Here is a 24,261-nt window from a genome sequence, read left to right on the forward strand (position 1 = left end):
AGTTGCAGCCAAGCCAAGTCAATTATCAGTCGGCAGTCGAAGAGTGTTGCCAGCTAATAAGAATTAATGTCAAAAGGCTTTGAATGACGACCTCATTTAAGAAGGGCCTGCTCTTTGGGTATACTATATGTATGCGAATATTTGCATGTTCCACCCGTGTGATTGCATAAGTCTATATATGAGTGATAGTATATATTCATTTTTTTTTGTAAGAAAAGGTTGTTTTTTACGTATAAATATGTACATATGTAAATATGGTAATATGATTTTTTGCAAAATTTGGTTTTCATTAGATATCTTGTGATGGTGTATGGTAGGTAGTAAGTAAGTAGCGTGGCTGTCAGACAACGCACCCAGGCCCGACGCACTTTATTTTCAAGCGTAACATAAGCGTGATTTTTATCAGCATATCCTTGGCGTTTTCAGGGTAATATACATACATTAGAATTTTCAAAAAATCGATTTCTTTATTTTATTTTAATTTGTTTATGTAAACATATTTAAGAATACACACAGAAAATTTCATGTCGTTCCGGTGAATATTTACGAAGTTACACGCAAATTTGAAAAGACATTCCAAAGTGCTTGGAAGTACGCCAAATTTTAAACGCGTTTTTCTCAAAACGGTGTTTTCAAAGTTGGTGACCAACATTACTCGAAAACGGCTGAACCCATTAGTCTCAAATTTTAACACGAACTTCTTAAATATATTTATTAGTAATTAAACGAAGACTTTTCCTCACTTACAAATATTTTATTATAAACAATTTAAGACCGAAATTTTGGTAAAAAATCGATATTTTTTTAAACTGCCATTTTGTCAAAAAATTTTATTTTACTTATTCCTTTGATTATTTACTAGATTTAATATTACTTTGATGAAATCTGTTTGGCTTTTTAATTTCAGAGGATCCAGTGCAGACATAAAGTGGTCTTTTTTGAGAAGAGCTCCCAAAGATCAGCTGTAGTTCCTTTCCAAATAAATATTTTTAGTAACACTAAGTCTTAAAATACAGTTAAAAGATACCATAATAGGTGTACAAATTTTTGGTTAATAAATTTAAAAGTTTTCTCAGAAGAAATTCTGGAAAATTAATTTTTTTTTGATATATTTCTAATTTGATTGTTCTATAAAAACAGTGATATGCCACTATAAAATCATGTGGTGAACCCTGCCATATTTCTAAAAGCACTGTTACAAAAACGTCTATGTGTCTCATGCTTAATCCTGTTTTCCAAACTTCAATACATCTGCTTATAGCTTTGGTCTTGGCTACAAGTGTAGCAGGTGTTAATTTGCTTGTGGTGCAAGATTTGAAACAAAAAAAAATATTTGCAGCAGCCAAAGTATAGACTTGCTACCAAAGTGGGAAAAAATCATAGAAATATGTGCAAAAACAAAACATTAAATGGTTATGCGTACTTGGCCAAAGGATCGTGGGAAGTTTTCCCGCAAACCTAATATGCTTAAACCATAACAGCTACACAAAATGAAATAAATGCAGCGACATGGCATAAAAGGCGAAAAAAACGAAATAAAAAATAAGTACAATCAGTATAAGACAAACAAAAAAACATAAAGAAAAACAAATGAGTCAAGAGCTAGATTTTTTAACACATATTTCTGCTGCTCGCACACACATGGCAACCTAGAGCTAATGAAAAAGTGGATTGTAGCTGTGACTGCGCGGCCTTAGCGCGACTGCCGACAATGAACGACTTAGTGGAAACGCATTTGTGGGGTTTGGGTGCGCAATTCTTACGTAGCAAATATGTATTCTAATTGATGGAAGCGGTCGTGAAAGGATGCGCAAGACAACACAAAAAAATCATAGAGCGGCAGAAGATAAAACACGAAAAAAAGAATGTCAATGCAAAAAATTTTACTCACGCTGTCAAAATCAGGGGGCCTCAGACTACGCAAGTAAACACTGGCATATGCAGGGCGAAAAAAAAACAATGTACGCCATAAGAAATCATAAGAGAAAAAATGCTTGAGTGCGTATAACAAAATCTGAGAAAAAATCGTATGGTTTGTGGAAAAAAAAAGTTGTCGAAATTGAAATTTCACACATGCGACGGCGCCGCAACGCCGAAAAAGGGGTGAGCTTGGGTTGAAACACTTTTACTGCTGCTGGTGAGGATGGTGGTGATGCTTCAGTCACTGTGCTATGTTGTTGCTATTATATTTGCTGTCGGTATGTAAAACGCAAAGTCGCAGCAATTGACATGTTCACATGTTACTCACACATATGTACATAAGTAGGTATATATAGCTAGCAAGGAAATAAGCTGCAGTGCTGCATATCGACAGCAGACTAGTGCCTGGATGTTAGCAAACATGTGGCATTGTAGCAGCCATGCTAGATGGAATAGTTTGCTGAGGTGCATTTGGTAAAAAAGAGGCATGGGATAAATTTGAGCAGCAAGAAAAAATGCATTTGAAGATAAGGCCGATTCATATATACGAGTAAATATGTATATGTATATTTTAGGTGCTCAAGTGCCAGGCTACCACGATTGGAGATGGCAACCATACACATGTCAAAATTTTTGGCTAACCAGAAACTCGAAAACAAGACAATGAAATGCAAATCTCACTATTGAAAAACTATTTGTTGATAGATTGCAATTGTTAGCCACTAGCAAGTAAGCGTTATAATCAAATAAATTTTGTACTTCCTTTAAAGGAAATATTCCTTTTAGCTAGCGGTTTGGTAATCAAAGACTGAGGGTAGTTCAAATAAAGGAAATTTTGTTTTCAAATAAATTTCTTTAATTTGAGCTAATTAACCGAAAAGACCTTGAGTTAATAACGGTAGCACAGTTATAAAATACCAAAAATATGGGGAAGGAAGTACAAGAGCTATCAGAATAAACAGCGCTATAGAAGAAGACCAAATTGTATTCCGTACCTACGACATTCGGGTCTTAGTAACCGAAACAGATCCGCTTTTTTAACCGTTCAAGGACTGTCAACTCGGCAGCAAGCACCAAAACTACTTCAGGAATGTTTTCTGTTTGTTTCCGCTACAACAAACAAATTAAGTTGAAAAAAAGTTGTGGGAAATTCAAAATTTATATAGGATGCATGACCCACGAGGCTTATAAAGTATAATCTGCGTATATATTGTGAGTTTTGATAAGAAATTTTACCAGAACTATTGAAAATGAGGTTAAATTGAAAAATAAAGTTTCATTTTCGATTCATTTCATTGCTTTGTGAGCTAAGCAATTGAGGTTTTGGTGTCAGATCGCAGAACTATGACAAATTAGCAGCCAAAAAATAAATATTTAAGAAGAATAAGAAGCACGAACTTGCGAAAGGGGCTAGTAGCAGGAGCTAGTTAGAGGTTTTCTCTAACAACTATGAAAGAAAGCAGCAAAATTAGGAGTAAAAATAAAATAAAAAATCTAATTGAAATTAAACAATTGAAATAAATAATTTGTATTAGTAGATAAAAAAGTAATATGTACATAAAAAATATGAAAAAACGAACGATTATGAGTACACTCGTTCACAAGTCTGTCAAAATGTATAAATAAGCAACTATGGTCTCGTCGTCGTTGCGGTCGTGGCTGCCGTCACGAATACGAATGAATTTGTGAAAGAGTGAGTGGTGGAACAAAACATATCAACAACAATATACATATGTATGTATGCATGAATTATTCCCGCCATTTTGTAGACCAAATACAAATAGGAGTTGTTGCTGCTGTTTTACTTAGTTTGTTATTGTGTGTGCACGAAAAATGACAGCCGGCGCAGCGACGTCAAGCAATGTCAACGTTTTCTGTTTTAAACGCAACAAAAATAGCAAAAACAATGATAGTGAAGGTAAGGCTGCTAATTGTGATAAAGATTAGCAACTATGTACTTATAACTATACTACATATGTACATACATATATATACATATATATATTTGGAATACGAGCCTGATAGTGACGCCACATCGATTCGACTACAGTTTACTGGTAATTAGAAAATAATTAATAATTAATATTCGCGCACATTGCAAACTTTGAGGTTCTTGAGTGAGTAAAATAGTACAATAATGCATTTTACGTGAGGTTGTGAGGTGCAATTGCATTCAAGCACAAAATTGTTACAGCATAATAATGTATATTGAATCCTTATGGGAAAAAATGTAGCCGTCATTTTTTTATATATTATATTATAATTACATATATATATGATTTTTTTATGGAACTACAGTTAATTTTAAATTATATATAAATTAAAAATTCCTATAAATATGTAAACACGCTATTACGAAGTTTTTTTTTACTAAATTTTTCGGTAATAACCCTAAAAGTATGCTTCGCATATTTTGCATTTTTTATTAATGAGTATGTAATTAATGTTCGCAGCAATTAATTTTAAAAATAAACTTCATATAATTAAATTATTTAAACTAAAAAATATGTAATTAAAAAAAATTTATAAAAATTCATATATATTTCTGTTGGGAATCGCTAAGAAAGTATTGTGGGAAAAATATTATTTTACAATACAAATAGATCACAGCCAAAGCTGAACGTCATCATCTCCACAATAAAAATAAAAATAATAAAAAAGTAATAAAAAAATGAAAAGTTAGCCAGGTATGTAAATCTGTTAGCTAACTGAAATTTTTAGAGTATAAATTCGAAATTACGATTAATTATATTTGTAACTTTATTTATTTCTGATCGAATTTAAATTGTAGTTGTAACATTTTGATACTAGTTACTAATTTGTTAAGTTTGACAACAAAAGCTATAGTGAACGCCTAAAAATAGGCTTCTTACAGTAAAATTTATTAAAATAATTATATTTTCTAAGCAGTGAAATCGAACGAATTTATCCAATGTATACTGTGAAATTTCACTTATTTATTAAAAAAAAAATGTATGTATGTACTAATTTGGGTATAAACCTTTTATAAAGTATCATATATTGTTTTTTACCATACAAACCGAACGTTCAAATCATATTATTGTATGGAAAACTTTTTTATTTGAAGAGATATTTTAACGAAATTCGGTGTGCGTTATTGTTCAAAGCAACGGTATAATCTATGAAGAAAATTTTCAGATTGGATCACTATAGCATATAGCTGCCATACAAACTGATCGATCAAAATCAAGTTCTTGTATGAAAAACTTTTTTATTTGAAAAGATATTTTCACGAAATTCGGTGTAGATTATTGTTCAAAGCAACGGTACAATCAACGAAGAAATTGTTCAGATTAGACCACTATAGCATATAGCTGCCATACAAACTGATCGATCAAAATCATTCTTGTATGGAAAACTTTTTTATTTGCAGAGATATTTTAACGAAATTCGGTGTGAATTACTGCAGAAAGCAACGGTACAATATACGAAGAAATTATTCAGATCGCACCACTACTGCTTATAGCTGCCATACAAACTGATCGATGAAAATCATATTCTTGTATGGAAAACTTTTTTATTTGCAGAGATATTTTAACGAAATTCAGTGTGCGTTATTGTTCAAAGCAACGGTATAATCTATGAAGAAAATTTTCAGATTGGACCACTATAGCATATAGCTGCCATACAAACTGATCGATGAAAACTCAGTTCTTGTATGCTATCTTTGGTATTTGTGAAGGGTATTATAGCTTCGGTGCAATCGAAATTAACGTTTTTTCATATATATTGTTTATGATGGAAATTTTATAAAAGAGCGAATACTTTAGTCAAATAAATTTCAAATATACTCATAAATATATTTATTATTAATTAAAATAATTATTATATTTACATATGTATATATAGAGTTTTACAGTCTTTGATCTCACATATTCAGCATTTTAGGAAAAATTTTGTAAGTTTTAAACCCAACAATTTGTTAACTAATAGTTTATACGCTGATAACCACAAAACACTTAACCATAGTTAACTTACATATGTTCTATAACAGTTCCTTCTTAACACTTGATAAGAAGCGACATTCTATTGACTTTTCTAATGCACATGTACATAACTGTATTTAAAATAAGCCTAAAATTTATAAATATATTGAATGATTGCTTAAAACTCACAAGTCTTACGAGTGACGTCGTTTTCCAATTTGCTTTTGCAATTTCGTATGTGTGTGTGTGTTTTGGTGTTTCAATACTTTTGGTCTGTTGCATTAAAATTATGTATGTATGCATGTAGTTGGTGTAGTAACGGTTAACGTGTTGTTGCTGTTGCTGTTGTCAATATGGCGGCAGCGGGATTAACGTTTCACAACTTGCAAATGTTATCAACAATTTATGGCAAACAATGGCGACGTGTGTGTATGCGTGTATTTGTGCGTATTTGTCATTTGGTAGATTTAACTCAATAAAAGTTAGCGATAACACAATTAACAATATATAACAAATTTAATTAAACTTTTAGATTTTCAACTCCAAAACATATGGCAACTACCATTATTCATTTTGCATTTTCATAATAGAAGGTCTGTATAAAAACAAAACGTTGCACATAAAATCATTTAACTTTTGCCAAAAACATTAAAAAAAAAATTTAAACAAACTAAATTTAGTGCACGAAGTGAAAAACAAAAAACAATAACAATAACAAATGTACGCGTGCCAACGATAGTTAGTAAAAGTTTAACATTTTATTGCCACATCATTGATATGTTTGGCAGCACATGCATGCTTTAAGCGGGTTTCGCTTTTGCGTTTATTTGTCCAGAATTGAACGTTGACGGTCGGTGTGGAGACGGCGGTGGCTTTCTTTTGCGCTTTTTTGCACGTAAATTTTCGCATTTATGCCACAACAAACAACTAAAACACATTGCCTGTGACGCCTAACAGCGCTCGTTGCAAGCGTTGCAACTTTGTGACAAACACACGCTCCCGCTGCTTGCTCACGCCGTCATGCAAGCCAGACAAATTCTCAGTCCATTCATGATGTTGGTTGCCGAAGTTAAAGTTTCAGTTAGCTTAGAATATAATTTTGTTGACTTTTTTAGCGGAAATTGTTAAACAAGTTAAAGTTTCAGTTATTAAACAAGTTAAAGTTTCAGTTAGCTTAGAATATAGTAATTCGTTGGATTTTTTTTGCGTGAATTATTAAACAAAATAAAGTTAAACAATGATTTTTTGTTGTTGTAATTTTGCACTTATATTTTACGCCAAATAATTTTGTCAAAACTTTTAATTTTCTGAATGCATTTTTATTGAATTTAATTTTAGTGTTTTTTTTTTTTAGGGCTGACTTGCGGCGCTACGACGGACGCGCACGACAAAGTAATTGTTTTGCTTGCGTTTTCAATGAGAAACTAAAGTATTGTAAAACTTGGTGTTGCATTTTGACTGCTGCTACCAGTCGGCAGGCATTCCAGCGTAGACGGACGGACGTACGCATTTAGCTAGGAGGGATGAAAGAACGCTATGTCGCAGACGCAAAAGAGAAGGGAGGACTGCACAATCAGCAGGAGGTATGCTCATACGAAGCCAGACAATTGTTGTTATGTCTGCAACTGCAAGGCAGGATGCATGCCTAGCTGTGTGAGCGGTGTAGGTATAAAGAGAGAGAGAGCACGAAAAAATGGACAAGCGCATGTACTACATACAAACATATGTAAATATATTTTACGACCAGAGAGCGAGAAAAATTAAATTAAATTGGAAAAAATTTATGAATACCGGCAATTCAACGTAATGATAGAGTACTGCGCATGCAACATACACTGCCAGCTTCAGCAACAACAAATAGCATAGTTATGAAACCGGCTTGCGACTTTGAAATGCCAAGTACCGCAGTGTAAGAACTTTCAGCCAAGCGCTAGTAATCACAACACTTATTTTCAGCACTTCCAGTAGAGCTTATCAGTTGACGAACCCGACATTACACGAGCTTAGTTCAGTTTGTAGCATGTTCTACGGGAATTTAGTATGCGTTAAGTCAGAGTTGTGAGTACCTACCGAAGTAAGGACTATATATTTGACTGAATATTTAAACGAAATTTGAAATTTGAAATTTTACAATAAAAGTTTTCGATATGTTTATAAACATCCTCACCTCCTTTGGTCTCTTGAGATAATGCAAGACATTCTTTTACGTTCTTCTCATACAACATAATAACATACCGAAGAGAATGAGCGAAAATGAGCGGAGGGCACAGTCGTGCAGGAATGCAGCCTGACAACGAAAAAGAAAATAAGTAAGGAATCGATCGCATTATTTTGCCTTGGCTACGATCAAGTTAAAAATGCATGTGTACATACATATGTGGTATATATGAACGTATGTATGTATATATAAGTAAGCGGAACAAAATTTATATTTTTAATGATCAATATTTTCTTAAGATTCATATATGTATATTAGATGCAAGGAAACAGGTCGTTTATACTCGGTGGTCTTCTTTTTCTCCTCAAGGAGCAACAAAAAATGGATTTTTACTAGTCATACTTAAATTTCAAATCAATATCTCAGATGGGTTTTGAATTACAGCCTTCTAAAGTGCAGTCACTCAGTTCAATCAACTTAATCGGTTTAACTGTAAACGCGTTTCTTTTTCGAAACTACATTTCTTTTTCAAATTGGCTTAACTGATTACTCGAAAACAAATGAGCTGTTCATGATAAATTGCTCCGAATACTATATATTTTTGATTTCTGCATGTTTTGTATATAGTTTTCTAAAACATATTTATTGTTGATAATTTTGTAAACACTGACTTAACAGTTTTTTGATCTTTTCAAAAATCGAATTTTAACAGACCAAAAATTATCAAAATTTTAGTTAGATTTCAATTTTATTTTAAACTCCGCCATTTTGTCAATTTTTGATTTTTTCGACCGTAGGTTAGTTTGTGAAAAACAAGTTTTGTTTTTGCTTTACTCAATTAGCTTTGGTGACTGCATTTTATGTTATTCAATTTAACAAGAAAATCTGTAAAGTAACATTCTCCATCGGAAAGATAACATACACCAGCGGCTGTTTACTGTTTTAACATTGTGAATGCTGAGCGTACGCTGGATAACAGAGGCATGTAGAAAACCATGTTCATGTAAAGCAAACGAAATAAGTAAAATTGAAGAGAGAGCGCAATAAGACAAAATTTAAAGTTAACGCCGAATCTTAAGGGATGCATGTAAGAAATGGGTCGAAAGAGAAGGTAACTAATTGCATGACACCCTTAAAGTGCACTCACACTAATACATATGCACGCCTAACAATAAATAGGCGCATATTCAAGCTTTACATAGCAACGCAATAAAAGAACGCACTTATCAACCGATGTAGCAACGCTTCTTAGCTTAAGCAATTATACTCTAGGGACCAGATATTATTAGTTGTCCCTAGCATGGATGAACGCCTGCTGCGGTTAGTTTAAACAGAAATGTCATTAATGTGAATTCGCCCGGCAATACATATGTGGCATGTATGTATATCCTTGTATATATACATTTGTATGTATGTAAGCAGTTGTTGCATATATTCTTGGTGCGTGGCGTTTACGTTCCAATGCCGGCGAAGGCAAGTCAGCGGCCGCTAATACGCATGACATGCAGGTATTGCAACAATTACATACATATTTTGCGCATTGCATACCTTTGAATATACGCACGTACACACATACATTTGTATATGCTTGGCAGCAGTCAAAACAGGTGACAATTATTTGCAACACGTTTCGCATTGAATTGTGGGGCTAGGAATAGGCCAAGTGAAGAACGGAAGCCCCGAGTACTGAGGAAATGAGTAAACAAGCTTTCGTCTACTGCCTTATCCCAACAAATATTTTAATTGCAGCATATTAAGCATTTTTTTGCGCTGAAGTGCCTAGATACATTTGTAGTTTCATTTTTATTTGTACTTTATTCTTACTTTTAGGAATAAGATGTTTATAATAATATCGACTAAGCCACCGCGGAGCGCAAACTTTTTCACAAAAAAATAATTTTTATTCTGGAAGGCCGTCTTCTTCTTCATCTTTTGACGTAGACAACGCTTACGCGATTATAGCCGAGTTAACAACAGCGCGCTAGTCATTTCTTCTTTTCGCGATGTGGAGATTCCAAGCGAAGCCAGGTCATTCTCCACCTGGTCTTTCCAACAAAATGGAGGTCTTCCTCTTTCTCTGCTTTCACCGGCGGGTACTGAATCGAAAACCTTCAAAGCTGCAGTATACTCTTCCATCCGGTCAATATGACCTAACCAGCTGTCTCTTGATTTGCTGAACAATCTCAATGTCGTCGAATAGCTCGTACAGTTCATCGTTCCATCGAAATATTCGCCGTTTCCAATGCGCAAAAGACCATAAATCTTCCATAAAACTTTTCTCTCGATCACTCCTAAGACGACTCATCAGATGATGTCATTTTCCATGCCTCCGCACCATGTAACAGAACGGAAATGATGAGGGACTTGTAGAGTTTTGTCTTTGTTCGTCGGGAGAGGACTTTAATTTTAAATTGCCTACTCAGTCCAAAGTAGCATCCGTTCGGAAGAGTGATTGTGCGTTGGATTTCAAGGCGGATATTATTGTTGAGGCCAAGGCTGTACACTCTTATAGAAAATTGTACTTTCTCTATTTAGCTCTTCAACTCGTATAATTTTCTCCAGCAAAAGGAAGTCCGCTTGTCTGAAACCTCGCTTGGTATCGAGGGCTCGGAGAGGTCCCGATTCCCGATTATGACGGAGCTTTTGGTGCTGCTCAACGTCAGCTTACACAACCGTATTAGCTTTGCGAGGCAGTTTCTTTTCGTGCTGTCGAAGGCGGTTTTAAAATCGACAAAGTGGTGGTGTGTGTCGATCTTCCTTTCGCAGGTCTTTTCCAAGATTTGGCGCATGGTAAAAATCTGGGCGATAGTAGATTTTCCAGGTCTAAAGCCACACTGATAAGGTCCAATCAGTTTGTTGACGGTGGACTTTAGTCTTTCACACACTACGTTCGATAAGACCTTATATGCGAGGCTTATATTAAGGAGACTTATTCCACGGTAATTGGTGCAGATTGTGGACACGTGTTTTGTAATGGAAGGTCTGGTCCATCGTCATAGATTGGGGCATCGCGTTCGCCATCTCCTGGTGTTATGCTTTCACTGCCATTCAGCAGGCTGGAGAAATGTTTTCTCCATAACTTCAGTATGCTTTGAACATCAGCCACTAGATCAGCACTTTCGTGATTTTGATATTTCCATGTCAAACAAACTGTGATTCCAATTCTCTTCACGCAGTTCAAATTGGCTTTCTTAATTTGGTTCCTAGCCATTGTTTATTTTGTAATTTGTTTATTTCTTATCTCCAACAAAGCAAGAATGCCGATATCAGCTCTTCATTGTTTATTGATACGTACTTCAGGTGCTGCTTTCGCCACGCTACATTCATCGACCTTCCAAGAAATTTGCGGAAACAACAACAAATATTTTTCAAATAAATGCAGCCATACATCATGGCGAAGGACTGCAGAGGTGTGGACAGAGCATTCATTAATGTGCTAAACATACAGCATACCATAATATAAGCGCTTAAGTTTGTGGCTCTTAGGTAGTTTATGAAACTAGCATTACTTGTTTATGGCTTCTTAATTTTACATGATTATGAAACTTATAAATGCAAGTTATTACAGCTTCCAATTGAAAGGCAACATTAAAATTTATAAGCGAGTAAACTTAATACAAGCAATATGAACTTTTCAGTCTGTCTGTCACTTATACATCCGTGGCTCCGAATATAGCTTAAGAATGCCCATCTTTAAGTAGAAGTGACTGAAATCTTGCTAAAATTTTTTTTATACCAATAGTTTATACCTTCGAAAATAACATACTAAAATTTTGAATGAATATCTCAAATATTTTTGGAGTTATAGCCTTCTAAGGTGCAGCCGCTCAGTTCAATCAGCTTCATTAGCTTATCCTTAATAGTTTTCAAATTTCCTTGAGTATTTACTCCGAGATAAATGATGTGCTCATTATCAAATTTTTATTATTACTTACAATAATTCTGAAATTTTAACTTATAGATTATTAAGATCATATATGATCCACAAAAAAATGACGTTTTCACAAAGGAGAGGCATAATATGAAGGGGTTACATGGGTTTCGTCCAGCAAAGTAATCCCCACTAGATGCAATACACTTATGCCAACGATTTTATCTCGAAACACTTTTCTCAAGCACTTTTTGGGATGGACTTCAGCTCCTTTAGCGAATTTTGTTAGGCCAAATAAAACTCCTTATTGTCCGCCTGTCCCTTCGAAACAAATATCGAAAAAAACAAAGAGCATCAACTTGATTTTTGAGCGGCTGTGGCGTGTTTTTTTGGCTTCGGCTCGTTTTTTTTCCTTCCATTCCGATGATTGTTGACTTGTTTGCATGTGAAACTCATAAACCCAGGTTTTATCGGTTGTTATAATGTTCTACATGAATGTGGAATCGAAATTAGCACGATCAAGCAAGTCCAAACAGAGCTGTTTACGGTACTCTTTTTGAAAAAATTCAGCTTTATCGCTTTTCATACCCAAAATATCCACCAAAATCATGCGAATGGACTCGTGAGAAATTTTGATAGCTCTCTTGCCATCTCTCTAATACTTGTCTGCCGGTTTTGAAGCCAAAATATCTTTCACTTTTTTTAATATTCATCAGTTGAAGAGGTCGAAAGTCATACAGAACGAGGCATGTCTTCAACGATCTCTCGACCGTCGACCGACCGAGCAATTTTCCAAAGCTGTATCTCCAAAACTAATACCCAGATCAGCTTGAGCATTTGGGACAATATGCTAGAGATATTATAGAATTATATAAGACAATAATGTATAAGACAATAATATAATTCTATAATATCTCTAGCATATTGTAAAACATCGATTTTTTGAAGCTGTGAATCTGAGTGCCTTAAAAAAGCACAAAATACCACGTATAGATCTCCGATCGCAATTGTAAGCGTCAACGTCGGAAACTTTTGAAGCATGAATTGAAACAAACAGTTGTCTCAATTAATATATCTACAAAAAACTAAAGCTTTGTTGAAACGACACGAGAATTCAAATAAATGCCCAGCCGTTGCATAGCACCACAACACCGCATCATGTTTAACCTATTGAATATAGGGTTGAAAACAAAATGTAAGCTTTTGTAATGAAATTTACATAAAACGTGCCACCAACACACCTTAACCTAATCCGACATTCATATGAGAAATGAAAGAAAAACATTCATAAGCAACGAACCAAAATACACGGAAAACTGCAGTTTCGAGGCGCAATTAAAACGCCAGGCATTAATAAAATCTTACAATTGTAAAGCAAATGTGAATGCCACACGCTAAACTAAATTCACCGCCGAGTGCTTCGGTAACTAAAGGGTGCAGTCAGCAGTCAAGGCAGCGCACGATGCCGTGCAGGATGAAAATATTCGTGTACGAGCACTGCTTGCCGTCGCCCGTCTGCATGCCACATAATGAGTGTGGCCACGAAGGATTTCTGTAGCCGTCCTTATTTACAGTCAAAGGTCGCGCAATATGCTTGTACATATTAACAGGCGTGTATTATGTATGAAGAAAACGGTTTATTTTAAAACCAAAGCAGCAGTCTGCTCCATGAACACAATGCACCGGCCTGACGCAGAAAACCGACGACATTTGACAGAGCTCACTTAACGCGAACGAAACGAAAGACGCTAGGATAAAGGCATGGAAAGTGCTGTAGACACGAATGTGCTTGTGGCCGTGCATGCAGCTGTCGTTGTTTGCATATCTCGACATGCTGCTTACTGTTTTCATTTGCTTGCTGGCCATAGTCTTTTTGTGTACTTATCAAATCAAGCCAACTGACTTATTCGCGGAGTTTTTTTTTCGAATTTTTACAAATTATTTGTATCTTTTAAAAAACTTTTCGTAGTAATGTTTGAACATTTTTAAGTAGGAACGGGTGTCATTGTTGTTGTATCACATGTGTTTTTTTTATTATTTTGCATTATCACATCATTCGTCATCAAACTGGCAAACGATATAGCAATTGATTTATTGGTTGTAAATCACACATATATATTGTGACAAAAAAGTACAAGGAAATTGTAAATAATATTTATTTCGCCTTCAAAGTAATCCCCGCCAGATGTAATATCAGCTCCTTCAGCGAATTTTGTTTTATTTCTTCAATCGACTGAACGGGTTCCATTCTGATGATTAAATGAAGCTAATTTTCAAGGTTAGGCAAGCATGTCCAAGAGCTCTGTTTATGGTACTCTTTTTGGAAAAAATTCTGCTTTATCGGGACGAGCCGCGCAAGAACGCGTTTCATACCCAAAATATTCACCAAAATCATGCGAACGGACTCGCGAGCGATGTCGAGCACTCTTGCCATTTCTCTAACACTTGTCTTACGATTTTCAAGCACCACATTCTTCACTTTTTTATATTTTTATCAGTTGAAGAAGTCGAAGGTCGTCCAGAACGAGGCATGTTTTCAATGATCTCTCGACCATCTTTGAAGGCTTTGTACCACTCATAGGCTTGTGTTTTTGATAAAACTGAATTATTGTAAGCCTTTTTCAAGATTCGCGAATTCTTTGTTCGAGTGGAGCTCTAGGCATTCATTTCGAGTTACGGAAAGAAAAATTTATTTAACACAATTATTACCAAAGTGCCTAACCTTGAAAGATAGCTACCTCAAATGCGTTATTGGACTGTTTGAAGTACGAAATCGCCAAAAAACGGTGAGATTTTAAGAAAAAGAATGTGTTGTTTCACCAAAACAATGCGCTGTGTCACAGTGTTCAGTGAAAACAGCGACAAAAACCCACTAATTAGGCTTTGAGCTGCATCCGCATCTACTGAGTTCTCCAGATCTGGCTCCCAGCGACTATTTTCTGTTCTCAGATCCCAAAAGACTGCTCGCTGGGAAGAAATTTTCGAATAAAGAAAATAAAGAGGTAATCGCCAAAACTGAGGTCTAATTTGAAGCGAAGGACAAATCCTACTACAAAAATGGTATCGTAAAATTGGTGAGTTGCTATAATCGGTGTATTACCCTGGAAGGGAACTATGTGGAATAAATAAACGAATTTTGTCAAAAACTGTGTTTTATTATGTTAGGCCGAAGACTTTTCAATATATGCATATCAAAATCGAAACTTAATAAATTTCTAAAGATCAACATTATTGTATAACTTAGGTTATTGACAAGAACTGACTTGACTGGATTCCAACAAGAATTCACATACAAAAACAAAACTAACATTAACTATTTTCTTCTTATCCACACACATACATACACATATGTATGTCTATTTAAACATAATAACCGAAAAGACAACAACGAATTCCTGCAACAAAACTAACGTGACTGTTACCTGATACCGGTTTCTAAATTTCGGATACAAATAATGTCCGTCCTGAGGATTACTTGTTTGTGCATTCTCTTGGCAACCCAGCAATCACAGAGCTACTATTACTTCAAGGTAAATAACAACAACAAAAACAAATCACCGAAAGTGAAGAATATCTACTAAGTAAAGTACGTATAGTATGAAGGAAGATGGAGAGCTCAAATAATCGACGCGCAAGAGATGCCAAAGTCGAAGAGCAAAAAGTCTATGGAATATTTACTTTAGCTGCACTTCCAAGAATTGAGTGATCAGTAAGTCTTTAGGCGAGCGGCAAGCCAAAAAGCAAAGATTGGGCAGACAAGGGTCGTGAAAGACAACAGCAATGGCTGAGCAAGAGTCAGCGGAGCAGCAAAAGTGAAACCAACTTATTTATAAGGACATATGTACAAGCCAAACTGTTGGAAGTGATAAACTAAAGAAATGATGCGACATACAAATCTACGCATATACATACATACACATACACATACATAATGTGTACTTTAATATGTACATATGTGTATGTAGAAGTGTACTCAAATACTGTGCTATTTGTGTGGCGACGCTTGAATGGAACCATGAATGGACTTAGCACGACAAGATCATTGAAAAGTCCAACAAAAAACAACAACAATATTGCATATTAGCCCAAGCAGATAATTTGAATATTTTTATTTGTTTGAGAGCAACAAGATTTGTTTGGAGTACAGGATATCTTCAGTCAAATATTTGAATATGTGTGATAACACCGCAAAAGTTTACAGGGAACACAACAAATATTAAGGAAAATAAGAAATACAAAAACAAAAATCACGCTCAAAATGAACAAACAGGAAGTTTTATTCAGCGCAGGAAATACAAATTTGCTAAATTAAGATTGGAAGACACGGGAAATCACACGCTGATCACTGATTAGGGCGGCAGGTTCCCACAAATGCTTGCAGACCCAAGAAACAGCGCACACCTTCGCTGAAATTTACAATAACACGAGCGGGGACCTACGTAAAAAGGATAACTGCATTACATTCTCTTCAATTTAGATTGCAGCACATTTGTTTTGAGTTTTCACGCGTGTGAAAAGTTCCCCTAATTAATTGTGGGGTTTATCAATGCTGATTACATGCCAAAGCGTAAGAAAAAACGATTTCATTAAATCAAAGAGGAAAATTAGCAGCAGCTGCAAGCGTGCAAATATCCCAAAGACAGATTGTTGCATGAGAAAGAAAACAAAAGCTGTCAAGGAAAACGTTACCTCAGCGGCGCAAAGTAGAGCACCAACATTACACTAACAAAAAATAACCAAAAAAAAAAAAAATGAAAGCACCTAAGAAGGAAAAAAATAACACACCTGGATATGCGCCGGCTGGCTGACTGCTTGTCTGTCGCCGTCTTAACCATATTGCATGGGTGTCGCGCAACAAGAAGCACCCTTAACCGATGCATATAAATATGTACCGTATGCGTTTGCGTTCGACGTATCCTTGCAATTTCACTTCGTATTTCCTGCAAACAGTAGCCAGGCATTACTCCTGCTCGCTGCGCTGTGAGCGGTGTCGAAGTGTGCTCATTGCCAATTGTTGCTTGCTGCTCCTTGGCGCACATGCTCGACAAATGCTCAACATTTTCCCAATTGTTGCAAACCGAAAATTTCGAAGAGACCAATGACATGAAAACGACAGATTGCCACAAGGCAAATCGGTAGCGTTCGCCACGGTGCCAAAAACGAATGTGAAACTCAAGCACTAGGAGAAAATACAAACCAAAAAACAAGTAAGGACGAGCTAAGTTCGGGTGTAACCGAAAATTTTATACTCTCGCAGCTTTCCAAGATTAAAACCGGGAATATATTTTGTTTTAATTTCAACAGTATATCTGACAGGTTGACCGATATTTTCAGTAAGAAAATTCGCTATATGAGCTGCGGTCCACATAATCGGTAACTGGGAGTTTGAATTGGACAATTTTTGGTCATAAGGCGGCACACCTCAAAGACACTATTCGTGCAAAGTTCTGTCTGGATACATTGTTTTGCTCTTGATTCTTATACTGGAAAATGAAAAAATCAGAATTTAGAATTGTGTTGTAGGAATGTCAGGATAATATTACCTTCCATATTTGGTTGAAATCAGTCGAGTAGGTTCTAAGATCGGCAGGAGTAATGCTCGGCTATAATCGCGTAAGCGGTGTCTACGCTAATTAAGAAGGTTCTAAGATATGGGTTTTCATCCAAATGTAGGAGGAGCCACGCCTGAGCAAATTGGGGCGTTGTATCTTAAATGGTTTAGGATGTATGTACAATAAATCTTTTAGAGTGCGGCGCCATGCCCATTTTTTCAAAATTTTTAGACCACAGGTGCCTCTTAGTTATGCGCTTAGTTATGGCACTATAAAGATTTTCTTTTAATAGTATTTTGTGGGCGTGACAGTGATCCGATTACGCCCATCTATGAACTCGTCCTCACTTTTTCCCAAGAAACATTTATACCAAGTTTCATTAAGATATCTTAACTTTTACTGAAGTTATCGCTTGCATAGACAGACGGACCACAGACAGTCACTCGGAATTCAAATCGTCTCGTCATCCTGATCATTTATATACATATAACTCTATATGTAAGTCAATTAGTTTTAGGTTTTACAAACAACCGTTAGGTGAACAAAACTATTATACTTTGTGCAACATGTTGCGAGAGTATAATAACAGAAAATTGAAATGCATGATTCGAAACGAGACGAAAATGCATTGGCTGGTGGCCATAGCCATTGGCATTGCACACAGCAAGGGTGCTAATGTCTGGCACATACCACTTACTACAAACGTATGCATATCCAAGAACAAGCTATGTCCATATTTAAGGACTTAAGTACTTTCGCAGTTCTGCAAAAAAAGTAAAGTCAAAGCAATTTTTTTTTTAATTAACGGGCAACAACATTTTCAAAATAAACTGCATTTAAAAAAAAAATTATTGCATTTTGTCATGATAAGACTTTATAGTTGAGATCTTGTTGCGTACAAAATACAGCTTGTGCAGGAACTGAAGCCGCTCGACCCTCCCAAGCGACATCGCTTCGCTCTATGGGCTCTTGAAAAGTTCCAAGAAAATCCGACGATTTCGAGGCAAATTTTAGGCAAATTTTGATCGGCGATGAAGCCCATTTATGAATCAATGGTTATGTAGGTAAGCAAAATTGCCGCTTTTGGGACGAAGAGCAATCTCAAGATCTGCCATTTCATCCACAAAAAACAACGGTTTGGTGTGCTTTGTAGCTCGGTGGAATCATCGGCCCAAATTCTTTAAAAATGATGCCGGTGAGAACGTAACCGTCAATGGCGACTGTTATCGCACTATGATAACCGACTATTTGATGCCTGTAATTGAAGCTTGTGTCTCGGCGACATTTGATTTCAACAAGACGGCGCCACTTCCCACACATCGCATCAATCAATAATAATAATCTTAGATTTCTGTGAGCAGAGAATTTCACGTTTTAGGTCGGTCGATTGGCCGCCAAGATCGTGTGATATCACACCGTTAGATTTTTTCCTGTGGGGCTATGTAAAGTCTAAAGTCTATGCAAATACCCGATTAGATTTGAAGTTGCTATGTTTTTTCTATAAAAAAAGTAGAGAACCTCGAAATGGATCAGACTTTATAAAGTATTCCTTAAAAGTGAATTTCTTGAGTCAATTTTCCTGTATATGAATTTGTGTAAATGTTATCATGATATAATATTTACCTATTTACTTCCAAAAAAAATTTTTTTTTAACCATATCAATGTAAGACCCGCAGTCACGAAGTCTCTTATAAGGGACATCGAACAACATCGAAGGTTTACGGGAAATGTGTTTCCAATATTATATTAAGGGTGGTCCGATACTGCCGATTCCGACAAATGAGCAACTTATTGGGGAGAAACGCGTTCCAAAGTAAACAGGACTTAAAAAAAAACAGAACAAATGGTTTTTTTCGGCAAAATCAATTTATTTTATTCAAAATAGTCTCCTTCTGTTTCAATACAGCTTTTTGCACGGTCCAAAAGCATGTCGAACGAGTGTTTCAGCTCGTTGCCCGGTATGGCCGACAGTATGCCGGTGCAAGCCTTTTGGATGGCCTCTACGTCTGCATAACGCTTTCCTTTCATGAGCAAATGCATTTTTCCGAAAACGAAGAAGTCGCAAAGTGCCATATCAGGTGAATGCGGGGAGTGGTTAATGGTTAAAATGTGATTTTTGGTCAAATAATCGTCCTTCGAATGTTGGATTCTGAGCAATTTTTGGTCGTCAGTCAATTTGTGCGGAACAAACCGTGCACACACCTTTCGTAAGCCCAAATGTTCGGTCAAAATGCGATAAATCGATGTTTTAGAGATGTTCAATTCAATTTCCATGAATTTCAATGATGATTTCGGCTGATTTTTGATGAATTCAAGCACAGTTTCGATGGAATTTGCGGTGATCACGGATTTTGATTGGCCCACATGTTGTTATGTTGTTCGTCATTTATGTATGTCCTCATGACCACTTTGAAAACGTTGAAACCACTCGTGCACTCTGCTACGGGATAGGCAATCATCGCCATAAACTTGTTTCATCAATTGAAACGTTTCGGTAAAAGTTTTATCAATTTTAAAACAAAATTTAATGTTGGCTCTTGGTTCAAAGCTCATTTTCGCACCGATAACACAAACATACTGACACTTAAAACGCAATTACTTCACTTCGAATCGATGAAATGTCATGAAATTCTTACTGGACAATAGCTGATAGCAGATTCTAACACATCAGTCGACATATAGATGGCGCCACCAGGGGGCGCTAGATTCAAAAAGTCCTGTTTACTTTGGAACGCACCTTGTATACATACATATATGTTTTATGGGGTCTCCGACGTTGCCTTCTGGCTGTTCCAAACTTCATGGCTAACTTAATATAGCCTGCTCAGGGTAAAATAAATAAATGAAAGTGGAACTTAACGGAAAGTTTGTAAGTCATTAATAACCAGGGTTTGGAAGCCTCTATATTTGGATCAAGTGATTGCCAAACCCAAGCTTATGAATGCACTATTATTAATAAAAGCCAGAATCCACCAGCGGGTATAATGCTTTCATTTCTTTTTGTGGTTTTTCACCAAATATATTGAGGGCCTTGATTCTATCGGCATGTGTCAAATACACATACACATGATTGTATTCATACATATGTGTGTGTAAGTGTGTGAACTTTGCTGAACATTTCTTGTTACTGAAAATTAACATTTTTTTTAGTAAATAACTTTGCGCAAGAAAACAAGTTGAATTAAAACAACATGGAAACACTCAAATACTAGTTCATACATTAACACGAGCGTGTGCATAAGCCTGTGAAATGTTTTAAAGCTAATAATTGCGAGAAGGCCTACAAATGTATCTGCGCGATAGGAAAGTTCTACACCAATGTAGGCACATACATACATACGTATTGCTAAAAAAGCAGTCATTCAAGCAAACAGACAGATAGACAGTCAGACAGACAGACAACAATCCATCCAACCCTTGAAAATGCTTTGACGAACTTGAATATGGCAAAAAGGGAATGACCCGTAAGCGATAAATATATGGGTTCACAGTGTAAATATGTTTGTAGGCAACTACACAGCCACAAACATACATACATACATACACACATGGTTGAAACTAGGGAAACACTGAACGACTCTGTGCTACTAGGTGGTACGAGTATTTGTCGAATGAGGGCAGTGAACGTCGAAATTAAAAAAAAAAAAGGTATCGGTTGTATGTACATATGTGTGTGCATGTATGTTTGCGCATACAGTTATGTAGTGGTGAGTGTATATGCGATTTCTGTCTGTCGGAACACCTCAATTTATACATACATACATATATGTATGTAGATATGTATGTACATAAGGCGAATGGCGTACAACTATCGGCGAATAAATGGGGTGTGCTGCTTGTAAAAATTGTAACTACAACAACGTACATACATACATACATATGTATGTATGTATATGCACATACTACATATGCAGTAAGTATGAAATGGAATATTCATAAAAGTGAATTTAAGTAGAATACCACGCACTAATTATGAACGCAAACAGTACTTCCCCTATCGAATGTGTAACATTTGGGTTGCGCATGCGCAAACGGCAGATGTGACATTTTCCACACACAACTTATAGCATATGCCATTCGACTGTTGCATTGGCATTCAATACTTAGCTATCGGTTGCATAAGGCTAGATTGTTGTTGTTTTTTCCTCCTTTACAGGCAATGATGCTGGTGACACCAATTTAAACCGTGGTGAAAATTGTAACGAAAAATATATGTTACATTCATATATACATACATACATATTTACGTGTATTAAAACTCTGCTTAAGCTACAGGCATTTGCAAAAAAGTTGTAAATGTGTAAGTAAGTCGAGCAACCTTTTTCCAAAGCCGAGCGGATTAGGACCAGCACACTAAAAATTGTGCTTTTAATTTAAGTTGACGAAATGAATACCTATTTTGACAGGCGCATTTGCATGTAATTGGAAGCAATATACATTTTTACAGGATCTTCGATGTGCCTCCTGGCTGTTTGCAAACTAAATAACCCCATTCAAGGTAAAGAAATAGTTTCTATGCGCCAATATGGCCCAAATATTGTTTAGAGGAAAATCATCAGACATACATATGAAGGGATTAAGGCACAGGAAAATAGTCAAGGCAACCCATTTGCTGACGTTGTCGTGCAATTAACGGCAAATATGTTTTATTAGAAAAAAGCGATCACAAGATTAGAAAGGGTTGTATACACTGTTATATGAAGGGTATGCTGAGCATTATAAGTCTTCAATTACATGCATGTGAGATTAGAATCAGTGCGTGAAAGCGGAGTAATCACTTAGTGCCATGAAGAAAATCCTTTACTGGAAAGGTTAACCAAACAAATTAAACCGGTGGACAGGCGAAGCTAATTCATAGGGTTGACAAAATGCCCGAAGAGTTGCATAGTCTGTGATTAAAAAAAACATGGATAATGAAATAATTAGAAAATTGAAAAATTAACTACACTTAATAAATTGTACTGTTAAATGTTCCATTAAATTTTGTGTGCAGAATCAAATTTCTGGCGCCGAAACGTTCAGAATGTTGGAAAAGACCTACCGTGATCATTTTTTGTCCCGAGCAAGTGTTTTTGTTTGGTATAAATTATTCAAAGAAGGTCGAGAACGCGTCGACGAACTAGGCCCATGATGGCCATCAAGATCAACTGATGATCCACACGTCAATAAAATAAAGCAATTGGTGCTTGAGAAGCGATTATTAGTAGTCAAAGATCTTATTGGCATCGTTGGAATATTGGAAGGATCAGTGAAAATCATTTTGCCAGATCTTTTGGACCTTAGAAAAGTGAAAGCAAGATAGGTTTCAACGTCAATAAATTTTTTCGAAAAACAGCAGCGCATTAACGTCTGTGAAACAATGCGGTCCGACTACCACGATGTCATGAAACATATTATTACTGTAGATGAGTCTTGGATCTATGCTTACGACCCGGAAACAAACGAATATCGTGGCAAAAGTGAGCCGAAGCCGAAAAGCCTAAAAGGTTATGTTGACAGTTTCTTCGTTTAACGAGGTGTGGTGCACTTCGAATGCCTACCGACCGGCCAAACTGTCAACAAGGAATACTCTTTGAGTGTTATGCGTCGCTTGCGCGAATCTGTTCTTAAAAAGAGGTCGGAATTATGGGCGAAAAACTCTTCGTTTTTGCACAACGATAATGTCAATTAAAGACATTAAACGTCAATCACTACGACGGAAATTGACTTTAACAACTCTTTCGAGAATTGAAAAAAAGTGTATTATTGCCAAGGGGCATATCGAGGAGGACGACATAGATTTTGAAGAATAATTTAAGAATTTTAAAATTATGAACAAAGTCTTACTTATTATTTTTTGTTCATAGTAGTATATCAATGATAAGGATGATGAGAGAAGTTGAATCCGTATGGCAGCCTGTCCAACCGTCCCTGCAATTTTCAACTTAAATTAAAAAATAAGATTAGTACTTATAAACCGTCATAACTAAACTATAAATTAAGATACAAAACTGCTATTTGGTACAACGTCGAGGGAGCAACTGAAACATTAAATTTGAGATCCGGGATGGTACAAGTGGACTTCATAGGAGCCGTTGTAAACATTAGACTATGGGCGCGGCACAAATAGTGCTTTTGAAGTATGTTGTCTCAAAAAAAAAATCGAAATCGGACCATAAGTTTTTTCTGATCATCGCATGCTTATTGGAAAAAACATTAAAAGAAATTGTTAATTAAGTTAGCTATATAAATTATTGGGAAGCGAAATTTCTATAAATTGAAGTTAATCTTCAATCTTTTAAACCAAAGGAAATAGATTGATACACATATAAAAACCGAACGCATTTATTCAGTTGAAGTTAATTACGATTGCCGATCAAAATACCGATTACAACCCTTTTTTTACACCTTTTGACCGGTTTGCAAATACAACACTGGTTCTTTATAAAATTTCAGCATTGAAGGTACGAAAGAGTTGTTTGTATGTCATGTGTCAAGTTGAAATGTCAAATGCATAAAAACATGCTACACATTTTCCCATTTTTATTCGGGATTTTCACATGACCATATGCCAAATGACGTGTTTTCACAATACGACTTCGCCTGCGAAAGGCCATAAAACCACATAAATGGAGGAAGTTTAAAAGCTATTAAAAAGTCGTAAAGTTCCTAGTTGCCGATTGGACAATTGAAAGTTATAAGGAGGAAAAAAATGAAAGCTTATTAACAACTTCACAGAGGTTAATGCTATGGAAATATTTACAACATTTAAATTACGCTGAGAAAGTTCCCTACCTTTATTGTGAGGCTTCATTAACACAAGGTAAGCAAAT

General features: G+C 35.8%; 1 protein-coding gene across 3 annotated transcripts in view; it reads right to left on the reverse strand.

The window, feature by feature from the left end:
• The window catches only part of LOC126754739 (transcription factor E2f1), an 88,281-nt gene that overhangs the window by 39,094 nt on the left and 24,926 nt on the right, over positions 1 to 24,261 (reverse strand). The gene's annotated exons all lie outside the window — the stretch shown is intronic.

Source organism: Bactrocera neohumeralis, chromosome 2, assembly GCF_024586455.1.
Source record: "Bactrocera neohumeralis isolate Rockhampton chromosome 2, APGP_CSIRO_Bneo_wtdbg2-racon-allhic-juicebox.fasta_v2, whole genome shotgun sequence".
NCBI classification, from domain to species: domain Eukaryota; kingdom Metazoa; phylum Arthropoda; class Insecta; order Diptera; family Tephritidae; genus Bactrocera; species Bactrocera neohumeralis.